The sequence below is a fragment of the Macaca mulatta genome, chromosome 3 (assembly GCF_049350105.2).
Source record: "Macaca mulatta isolate MMU2019108-1 chromosome 3, T2T-MMU8v2.0, whole genome shotgun sequence".
NCBI classification, from domain to species: Eukaryota; Metazoa; Chordata; class Mammalia; order Primates; family Cercopithecidae; genus Macaca; species Macaca mulatta.
Window position 1 is genome coordinate 150,738,174 of NC_133408.1, and position 11,988 is coordinate 150,750,161.

The 11,988-nt window shown below is 34.2% G+C and overlaps 2 protein-coding genes and 1 pseudogene across 16 annotated transcripts in view; 1 reads left to right on the forward strand and 2 right to left on the reverse strand.

Moving 5' to 3' along the window:
* IMMP2L (inner mitochondrial membrane peptidase subunit 2) overlaps window positions 1-11,988 on the reverse strand; it is an 870,942-nt gene that overhangs the window by 435,094 nt on the left and 423,860 nt on the right. The window lies entirely within an intron of this gene.
* Window positions 1-11,988, forward strand: part of LRRN3 (leucine rich repeat neuronal 3) — a 33,474-nt gene that overhangs the window by 17,016 nt on the left and 4,470 nt on the right. The gene's annotated exons all lie outside the window — the stretch shown is intronic.
* On the reverse strand, window positions 1,008-1,084 carry LOC114677291 (small nucleolar RNA U13; annotated as a pseudogene).

The window sequence follows — 11,988 nt, forward strand, 5'->3', positions numbered from 1 at the left end:
TATTGCTTTTTGTTGTTGATACAGCTTTTTACATTAATTCTGGAAGTCTGTGGCACTTCCAGTCATTAAGAATATATTATAACTTAAATTACATGATTTTCTATATTCTCCAAATACAAATGTCACAAATTTTAAGAAACTAATCTGTATATCTTATACCCCCACTACACTGTGCTATTACTAGAGATATAATCTATAAAAATCAATTGAAAACCATATCTCAAGTACAAAAAGATATACACACAAAACATACGTATCTCTATTAGTTTCCTCACAATGGATTTATTCAAGATATAATGAGAGTAGACATTGGATTAGAAGAATTTTTATGATTCTTTTTAAACAATCACAGATTTAATTATACGCTTCTAAACATACTATTTTCAAGTGGGTTTTGTTACACTTTTGTAATCTCCTGAATTAAAAAAAAAACACACATATTTATTTTTGTTTGCCAAGCTTATATCATCACTAAATAGTTCATGCATACAAACCACATGAGTCAATTCAGCATTCACCAGCAAAATAAGGGTCACAAATGAGTACCTTGTACAGCAAATTTGTTTAAATGTATAAGAAGATGGAAGTTTATAATTAAAAGCAACTGATATTCATTCATTCAGTAGATATTTATTGAACTACAATGCCAGGCAATATTCTAGCTAGGCACTGGAGATATATAGCTCTGAACAAAACAGGAAACAACTTTAATATAGCTAACATTCTAGTGGAGGTGATGGGAAGTAAGCAAAAAAGAAAAAGCAAATAATTTATAGCAGTCTTAAATGATCTATAAAGAAAACAACATGGTGAGAGTGACTTCACGGGGTATTTTAAGTAAGGTGGTTCATAAATAAGGTATTACCAAGAAGAATTAAAGACCAAATTAAAGAACAAACATCTAAAATGTGTAAAACATTTTCAGTACAATTTAACATGTTCATTGACAGCTACATGATTAACTATTAACTTTTCTTCCATAATTAAGTTTTTTTTTCAAGTCAGTTTTCTAAGGTTTGAGGGAGGCACATCTCATACAAGAGCAAGAAAACTCAATCATCATGCTTATGAACTACAAAAGCATCTTAATTAAGTTTTAAAAGAAAGTATCATTTAATTTCACTGTGCAAAGAAGACAAGTCAGCATTGCATAGGCTTACGCAGTGAGTAAGACATAGGTCTAGACATGAAGGTGTTTCATTAACAACTAGTAAGGGGGCAATCAAGTACATATATCTCTATAACACAAAGCTTTATTACACAGAGCTCATAGGAAGAGGACTGAAAATGGAGTCGGGGACCTGGGACAGAGTTCAGGAGCCATCACTGATATGGCCCTCCAACTTTGACCACCTCATGAAATCTCTCTGAGTCATCACCTGTAAAGTGGGTATAACTGAACATGCTGACAGGATTGTTAGGGGAATCAAGTAAGGTCATATATGAAAATTGAACTGAATTTGTACATTATAGCACATTATGACTGTGACTACTATTGCTGTTTTTATTGTTTGTTGCTATTGTTATATGATGGAAAACTGAAGTTAATGGAAAGGGCCCTTAAAAAGTCTTCAGGGGCCGGGCGCAGTGGCTCATGCCTGTAATTCTAGCACTTTGGGAGGCCGAGGTGGGCGAATCACAAGGTCAAGAGTTCAAAATTGGCCTGACCAATATGGTGAAACCCTGTGTCTATTAAAATTACAAAAATTAGCGGAGCATGATGGTTCTGTAGTCCAAGCTACTCAGGAGGCTGAGGCAGGAGAATCGCTTGAACCCGGGAGGTGGAGGTTGCAGTGAGCTGAGAACATGCCACTGCACTCCAGCCTAGGCGACAGACCGAGACTCCTAAAAGTATTTAGGATCTGAACTATACTAAAATATGCAAAGATAAGTAAAGCATCAAAGATCCTATCTGTTCATGGATATTAGACATAAAGACATCACTAGGGAAAATGATATTCTTATTCAAATCTCTGTTTCTCCATACAATTGAAAGGAATCAGTCATTAAAGAAAACCTCAAAACTAGTATTTTTCAAGTCCATATCCATTATTGTGACAGTTTAATAATTTTTCTCATATATTTAGAATAGCTTTTATTCACTGAAATAATATATTATCTTCCAAGAAAACATAAACAATACCAGGAATGATCACAAATATAGATTATATCTTACTAACCAGTGTCATGAATTATAATTAACAGAAATCACAAAAAAGTTTTATTCCTTTCTGGGTCTGGATGTTGAGCTCCAAGCCCAAAATGGTTTATTATAAACTTTACTACATAACTATCTTAAGGAAAATATATAAAAACATAAGTATAAATATCAAAACATAAGTACAGAATACAAATAACTTAAAGTTCAAAGAATGTTTCTACATATATGAAATTAATGTTGAGTAATTCTTGATTGAGCAATGTGAAATATTTCTGCAACAGACATTAACTTGTAAATTAAATAACTTTCCTTCACAAAATAATTTTGTCTTGGCATATTGGAACAGTAAAGTTAGGTGAATGTCCCAGATCAAATTTAAGGGATTCCAGATCTTAAACCATGTGACTGTGAAGGGAAAATTTCTTCTCCTAACTCAGATCCAATAATCGAACACTATTCATTTTATCCATAAAAATGTATTAAATCCTACCCTGTGAAGCTGCTATAACATAATATAAAACCATTCGCTTTTCTGAGCCTAAACTGATAGTCTGAAACATAATCCTAAATTATCTGGAGAGAGTTTATCTACTAAGAAATTTTCCCAAACAGGTGATTTGTCACTTAGCTTTCACCTAATCCATATATGAGATGAACACCAGGCTTCTAAGAGGGAAATGAATGCAAATTTACAACCTTGTTTTTAAAGAACTCTTTTTCTCCACTAAGATTTAGAACTCCCTTTGGGGCTCTAGTCATGTATAATCTTGCAAAAAGACACTTAAGTGGGCATACTGCCTATGCTCTTCATGGGTAGCAGTTGAAAAAAAAAAAAAAAAAAAAGAAAGGTAATGTTACCAAGGGCCTATATTGTCCATTAACACAAAATTAAAATTTGGTATGCATCACAAATTGTACTGCTTTCCATTAAAAAAAAAAAATAGCCCGTTAGTATTTTTACTTCCCCCCTTAACTTTAGCCCTCTCTATTCAACACATAAGGCAAAATGTATTTCTTTTATCATGTCAGTTTTTTGGGGGATCTCATATTTCCCAAATGTTCATAACCTGGTATAGACTAGTTCTTAAATGCTACAGTAGTCAAATATTGTAAACACATTAAAGAAGAATTTACCATAAAGCCCATTATGAACAGAAATAATGTGATTCAACTCACGTCCACCTGCGTCAATAGTAATTTTAAATGAATTCCAGGGGGTTGTAGGCAATAAAATTTTGCAAGGTCATCTACATAAAGTAGTCCTACATAATTAACTTCAAGTAGAGAGCTATTGTGAGGCTTCTATAAAGTTAAGTGACTGCACTCCATCCTGGGTGACAAAAGGAGACCTTTTCTCTAAAAAAGAAAAAATACATGTCTTTAAGTTAGGTGACAAGAAAAAGGAAATGCAAAACTTTATTTATTTATTTATTTATTTATTTATTTATTTTTGAGATGGAGTCTTGCTCTGTTGCCCAGGCTAGAGTGCAATGGTGCAATCTTGGCTCACTGCAACCTCTGCCTCCTGGGTTCCAGTGATTCTCCTGTCTCAGCCTCCCGAGTAGCTGGGTTTACAGGTGCACACCACCACGCTCAGCTAATTTTTGTATTTTTAGCAGAGACGGGGTATTTTTAGCAGAGACTGGGTTTCGCCATGTTGGCTGGTCTCAAACTCCTGACCTCAGGTAATCCGCCTGACTTGGCCTCCCAAAGTGCTGGGATTACAGGCGTGAGCCACCACTCCTGGCCCTGGAAATGCAAAACTTTAACCTGCATATAGTGCCTTTTATTTCCACACAGGAAATAAATAACAAAGCTTCACTGACCTAGCATGCATCAAGAACTTTAATTCTGTCTGTTACTTTGTACTTCAGAGTGCCACCATCTCACATTAACCGTTCAACACAAGTGTTAGGGAAAGAGCTCATGTCCTGTACAGTAATGAATTTCCACTCACAAAAAGATGCACAAACATGCACACAGCCATAAATATAGCCTCCACGTCTTGGTTGAAACTCAAAACCATAATTCAGGAAGTTTTTTCAAAGCTTACGGTGGAATGTTTGCTGTTCTATTTTTAAAACATTTTTGTATCCTCTGGACACAAATATACCAACGTTGTTTTAAGCAGATTGTCAAGAAGTTAAGCAGGAAACAAACCATAGAGCATGAGGGAAATCTGACACACTTTTAAAAAGAAAATAGACAATACCATGCTTATAATAAGGAACTAAAAATACAGACCACATTGCTATTATCATCTCCCTTAGATATAGTAACAGAAAAGCACCATCCATCTCTGAACTCATGGCAGGCATCAGCTGACACCAGCACACCCGAAAATGTGGTGCTATAATTTAGTCTCTTGTTTACTGCATTTGAAAAAATTCTTTCAAACTGAAAGAGCTCATTTTATTTCCTTTCTTCTGACACGTTTTATCTTCCCAATTCTTAGTAAAAACATAAAACACTGATATTAGTGTTGTTTTATTTAATAGCAATGAGAACCAATACTTTATTATATGCAGAATAGAAAGTGAACTACCCAGAAAGATTCTACTCCGAGTTCCTTCAGAGGAATGTTCCTCCCCAAAACATAATTTTAAGATTTCTGTAATAATATTGTAACTAAAATGTTCTTCATTCTCTATCTATACTATGTCATTGGACTCTTGTCCACAGGTTTCCTTATCTTCTTTACAAACCAATGACTTTCTATTCTGTCAAATTTAATCAAGGAATACAAATGAGATGAAAACCTTTTTGCTGCCATCCTTTTACAACATATCTATGCTTCAGAAACCATCCCTCCTGAGATTGATAAAAGCATTTACTTGTGGCAATCAATATAGAATAGTCCTTTTTTTTTTTTTTTTTTGTATACATGCCTATCATGTCCTCCCATGTAAAAGGCCCTAGAGAGTAGTGCTTGCAAGATCAGAGAGCATAAGGCAGCATACTCGTGTCTGTTCATAAAACCAACTCAAGCTGCAATCACTTCATTTCTTTCTTTTATTTTAACTATACCAGGGAGATGGACAGTCTTCATGTGACATAAAGAATGGAGACTTCAAAGACAGGATAGTTGGCTATCTTCCAATTAAAAACATGACTTAAAAATGGTTTAAATTATCTGGATAATTACCCCAAATGTTTTCATCTGAAATGCAGGATAATTGGAAGTGGGTCTACATGAGACACACATTTCCCAAACCACTGTACTGTGAGGCACAATATAAGTCTTTCTCCTGTCATTCAAGCAGGGAAATCTCCACATCTTTGGTAATTCCTTTGAAGATAAAAGGATGACATCATTTACCAGTCATACTCTGCACTAGCTTCTCAAATAAACTGTAAATAAATGACAAGAATGAGCTTTTAGAGACCAAAACTGTCAAGAGAATAAGGAAAGCATATTTGGGCAGACTTTTCCTCTCAATTGGGCAGACTTTTCCTCTCAATTTATATGAAATTGTAAAATACAAATTAAAGTCTAATTAAATCCCTCAAAACATCTATTGATAGAAATAAAGATTGGACAAAATGGGAAAATTTAATGCATAAATTTAGTCAATCACATTCAAAATTTTCTGAACAGAACTGAAGTCTCTCAGTGTACACATACACACAAATCTACACACACACACACATACACACACATTTTTGCCAGGAAAACAATGATTTCTCTTATAAGCATAAATAAATTACTCCTGACATACAAATTTTTCAAGCTCTTCAAAATTTTCATGAATTTGTACAGGTCCTAAGAATTTTTTTATAGACTATTTCTGATGTGAGTGAAATTAGCACGTTGTCTATCTCTATGCCCTAGTTTGAGACACATAAAGCGTGAATAAACATGAAAACCTAAAAATATCATAAAATATCTGAGTAAATCCTATCAGTATCCATCCAAGTACACTGTATTAAGTTTGCACAAAGAAATATATTGGCTGGGTACAGTGGCTCACATCTGTAATCTCAGCACTTTGGGAGTTCAAGGAGGGCAGATCATGAGGTCAGGAGATGGAGACCAGCCTGGCCAACATTGTAAAACCCCATCTCTACTAAAAATACAAAAATTCGCTGGGCGTGGTGGCAGGTGCCTGTAATCCCAGCTACTCGGGAGGCTGAGGCAGGAGAATCATTTGAACCCGGGAGGTGGAGGGTGCAGTGAGTGAGCCGAGATTGTGCCATTGCACTCCAGCCTGGGCAACAGGGCGAGACTCCATCTCAACTCCCCCCACCCCAACCAAAAAAGAAAATAAATATATTGAAACCGTTTTGAGAATATTTAAGGTTACTACAAAAATTATATAATAATAGAATTTGAAGATAATTTTTATTTTAGAAACGAAGTCACTAAAGGTCACAAGGTCTCCTACTAACTCCCAGGCCTGCATACTTATACAATACCCTACTGTTAAAGTGCGGTGACTTAACAGAGAGGCATCACCCAAATAGAGATCTCTAGTTTAATTATAACTTGAAGCAAATTTTCCATCACTATTTCCCAACTTGGAAAACAAGATGATTTCCAATGATTTCCAAAACTTCAATCTAAGATGAGTGATTATTAAGGATAGTGAATAAATGAGTGCTTTTCCCAGAGAGACCTACACTTGGGACTGCATAAATGCTAAATAACAAGGTAATCATAGAAGAAAAGTTAAAAAAGCAAATCAGGCAATCAAAATCCATTGGCTCTCAAACAATATTGAATAATGTACTGTTATGCCATATTGTAAATTAGAATTCCCCAATATACGGAGTGATGCTTATAAGAAAAATTATAAGCATCAAGAGACAAGTTACGGCTTAAAATTATCATTTGTTTTACTAATCATGTACAAAAGTTAACTTCACAAATATTGCTATTAATGAAGTACTCAGTTGAGCAAAATCAATAATTAAAAATAACAAATCAGAATTTTCATAATAAAAAATGACAGTATCATGACAAGCTAGTAATTTATGAGTACACAGAAATGACTACCCAAATGTGAAATACTCCTGTGATTAAGATTTCATTCCCCGCTCTGTAAAAGAAAATTATAAAGAGAGATTTCTATACTGTAAACTACCCTTTCTAAATTATAGCTGTACTATAACTAGATTCCATAAATTTGATGTATTAGGGTGACACATTTGCAATTATTATATATATATGTATGTATGTATGTATTTTAGACAGACTCACACTCTGTCGCTCAGGCTAGAGTGTAGCTGGAGCAAGCTGGGCTCACTGCAGCCGCCGCCTTCCAGGTTCGAGCAATTCTCATGCCTCAGCCTCCCGAGTATCTGGGACTAGAGATGTGCACCACCACACCTGGCTAATTTTTGTATTTTTACTAGAGACTGGGTTTCACTATGTTGGCCAGGCTGGTCTCAAACTCCTGGCCTTAGGTGATCCACCCACCTCAGCCTCCCAAAGTGCTGGGATTACAGGCATGAGCCACCGCACCTGGCCGGAATTATTGTTTAAAGAAAACTATCCCCATGTAGCACAAGCCTCAAATTCTAAAAACAAGAGAAGAAAAAAGATAAAACATCCAAGATTCAAATCTGCCCAAAGCATATTTTGAGACTCAGGAGAGAAAATTGTGCTATTTAAGTTACTATTGGTTTCTCTGAGAGAACTTTATTACAAGGCCTTTATTGTCATCTAAAGGACCATCTGAGCCCTATATCATGAGAAATGGAAACAGCACATGATTTGTTTATGATCTGCATTAATGCTTGCTGGGTAAAAATAAAAGTTCTTAAACATGACAAGGACATAAAATAATACCAAATTGCCCCTCTGTTAAAAAAAAAAATCTATAGCTATTTCTGTAATAATAATAATAATAATAATAATAATAAGGATCTTTGCCAGTTTGAAAATCTCAAAATATCAGATTTGAGAATCTGAAAATATCAGAATCCACTCTAAAAACACTCTAAAAGATAGCATCCATTAAATATATGGGTGGACATGACATACATTTTACTACATAAATTTTGAAACAATAACAAAAATAATTTTTCTCTAATAAACAAATTTCTTTATAATGGCAACCCCATGCAAAATCTCTACAGTTTCACAGGACATTAACATCAACTTGAAAACAACAGTGAAAATTTAGTGCACATTTTGTGAGAAACTAAGATTCAGAGAGCAATGTGATTACTCTCACATGGCAAAACTAGGCTTAGAAAACAGTTTTTATTTTATTCCTTCCACAATATTCAACTGCCTTATAATTTTGTCTGAGTAAAACTTTATTATCAAAGGAAGAGAAACACCCGACAACAATAACACAAAAGGCAGTACACCCACACAGTTGGAGGAAACACCTTTCTGAAAAGATATCAAGATGTGTAGTGCTATTTTAAAAATAAACACTTGACAGAAAGTAGAACTTAGTGGTTAAGACTGAGCTTTTGAGGCAAAATGAAGGAATTTGAATTCACATCTGAATTCAGATCAAGTGCTCTAATCGAGGCAATTTACTTCCAGTTTGCCTTAATTTAATGACTAAAGTAACTCTCTCGTTTGTTTACTACTGTGTAGATAAAAAGATAAAATAGAAATAATGGCAGGTAACTAATTTGATAGTCTTTATTAAAAGCCTCATAATGACTAAAATTCACTGATTCTAATTTGTTAATGGCATGGGACTAGAGTATTGAATATAAACTTGTAATAAATTAAAAAAACACAAAGGTTAAATTCAGATAAGTGAGTTTACACATATTCAATTGTTAGACACCTTTGGAAAAACATCTTTGATGTTCACAGAATAGTACAACATAAATTTGGAATGTGAAAGAATCTTAGAGCTCATGCAGCCAAATTTCTAAATTATAGAGATCAATAATCTGAGGTACCAGAAAGTGAGGTATCCTGTCCCCAGTTACAAAATCATCCACTAAACCTGGCCCGCGTTTCTTAATGCAAAACAAATTTTCTTTTCTTCCCTTAAATCAATTTCTCATTAACATCAGTTTTTAAGGATATCATTCATTAAACTATTCTAAATAGTTACCATTATCCATTTCCTGAAAGTTGTCATATAAATTCAAATAATTCGTTTCGAAAAACTGGAAAAGAAATATTTCCCAAGGAAAACAGAACAGTCTTTTATAGGGATGCAGTTAGTGTAATTCAACAATACCTTCGGGATATGGAGCTTTCAATTAGAACTGAAGAAAGATCAAGTCTTACAAGGGAATATGAAGTCAGATAATGGGAGAATAGAATTTAAGTTCTTTATATAAATGAACTTAGCTAGTAATTTGCTATAAAAGAAAAGGAAAAACTAGGTTTTAATGTACCCATGGCAATTTTTTTCTTCACCAATTTTTCAACTTAAGTATCAAAATGTTTCTTTTCCTCAGACTCTGTAGTCTTTGTAATACACATAATGAGGTGCAAAGAAGAAGGCACACTTTGTTCTTAAGCTTTAGCATTATAAAAACTTATCTAAAAGATAGTGGATTTTAAATCTTCTTATCCACATGTCCTCATTATACCCCAGTTAATTTTGTGTAAGTATCACAAAAGACCATAGAACATTCATGTTGCTCCTTTTGGAGGAACAGAATTAAGCATTCTTTCCTTTGTACATCCACAGAGCATTGCACACGTTTTTATTGTAAATCAAATCTACTATGCATCATTGGCCTTAGCTATTTACTCCTTTGATCACTGAAAACTTGGTGAGTAGATATTTTATCTTATTTATTGCTGACTTTCCAGTGTCTACGATAATGCCTGCCAAAAAGTAGGTGTTGAATCAGTATTTCATAAATGATGAAAAACAGACAAAGAATGAAGATCTCCTTACTAAGGAAAAGTAGCTTTATTCATAAAAGCTTCCACATATAATTATACCAAGAAACAATTGGTATTTTCACAGTAAAGAAATCTCAAATTATAAGTGTCCACAGGAATTGGATATATAAGATATGAGAATTATTACAATTGTTTGATTTTAACGGCCTAAACTAGGTTTTAATCCCACCCCACCATTTATTTGTTGTGTGGTATCAGGCAGATGGGTCTCAACAACCTTACATTAAAAAATGGAGATTAAAGTACATCACCAACCTATCTCACAAGTTCATTAATATTAAATTAATAATGAATAAGAAAAGGCTTTGAAAACTATAAAGCACTAAGAAGATACAATTATTACTTACTTATTATCCTGGAAACAACCCATACTAAATAGTATATTAGTGAAATATATTCATTTCCACAGACATAAGGAAAAGTCAATATTATGCTAAAGAAAGGATAAATTTCTATATTCTCTATTGTGTTTCCCATACTATTGCTTCCTACAGACCAGGAGAAACAACATTTGAATATGCTCACCACTATAAACACCCTCACTTTCAAAAGCTTTCAGAATAAATCTAATTCAAAATGTGGTTGTTTCTAGCATATGGCTATGTAAATGATGAAATAAGAAAACACTTTCTAATTAAATACAAACATAATTTTTTTTTTATTATACTTTAAGTTCTAGGGTGTATGTGCACAACGTGCAGGTTTGTTACATATGTATACATGTGCCATGTTGGTGTGCTGCCCCCATTAAGTCATCATTTACATTAGGTATATCTCCTAATGCTATCCCTCCCCCATCTCCCCACCCCACGACAGGCCCCAGTGTGTGATATTCCCCTTCCTGTGTCCAAGTGTTCTCATTGTTTAATTCCCACCTATGAGTGAGAACATGCGGTGTTTGGTTTTCTGTTCTTGCGATAGTTTGCTGAGAATGATGGTTTCCAACTGCATCCACGTCCCTACAAAGGACATGAACTCATCCTTTTTTATGGCTGCATAGTATTCCATGGTGTATATGTGCCACATTTTCTTAATCGAGTCTGTCATTGATAGACATTTGAGTTGATTTTAAGACACTCACCGGGATAATTTCAAAACAAAAAGAGACATTATATTAAGACTCCCCCAGAAAGAATGCTTCATCTTTAATATTTCCGAACCTCTAGTTAACCTAAAGAAGAATATAGGTACCTCTCTGCTCTGCTGGAGAAAGCAGACCTAACCAATTAATTGACAGAAGTAATGGTTTCTCCATTCTCAGCTAAGTGATTTATGGAAACATACAGAAATGCAACTGGACTTTGTACCTAGGTTTTTCTTTCATTCTGGACATAAAGGGGCAACAGATTTCTATTTTCTATTTTCGTTTTATTCAGAGGGGTATATGCTCCCAAATGAGCATGCATATGGAATTGTAACCATCTGTTTACTTCTGTTTCCCCTCCAGACTGAAAGTTTACTAAAGGAATCAACCATATCTAAGTCATCTTTTTTATTCTAGCTATTAACCCAATAATTGGCATGTAGAAAGTGCTCAATAAATGTTGACCGGATAAATTAAATAATAAAGCACAGATATAATAGATTAACTTTTCTCTTAAAGTCTAACATTCCTTTGTACTAACCTGAATTTTAGTCTCTGGATTTTAGTTATGTATGTAACACAAATATGATGTTAGTATATACTTACACACATTAAAACAGATAGAAATTAAGCAGACTGAATTGCTTAATATGTAAAAGGATGCATAAATGATTTTATTAATAAAATTAATTTATTGTTTCATTCGAAACATTTCTTGAACGTATACTATATTATAATGATAATGCCCAGAAGATGGGATGCAAAGTCAGGCAGGCCTCATGCTCTCAAGGAGATTAGTGACTGGTGAAAGGAAGGATCAAGGAAATGCTTGACAGAGGCAAGTGCTGGAGCCATGGGACCACTGTGGAGGGGCAGCTAAGTACATCTGGAGGGAGGGGTTAT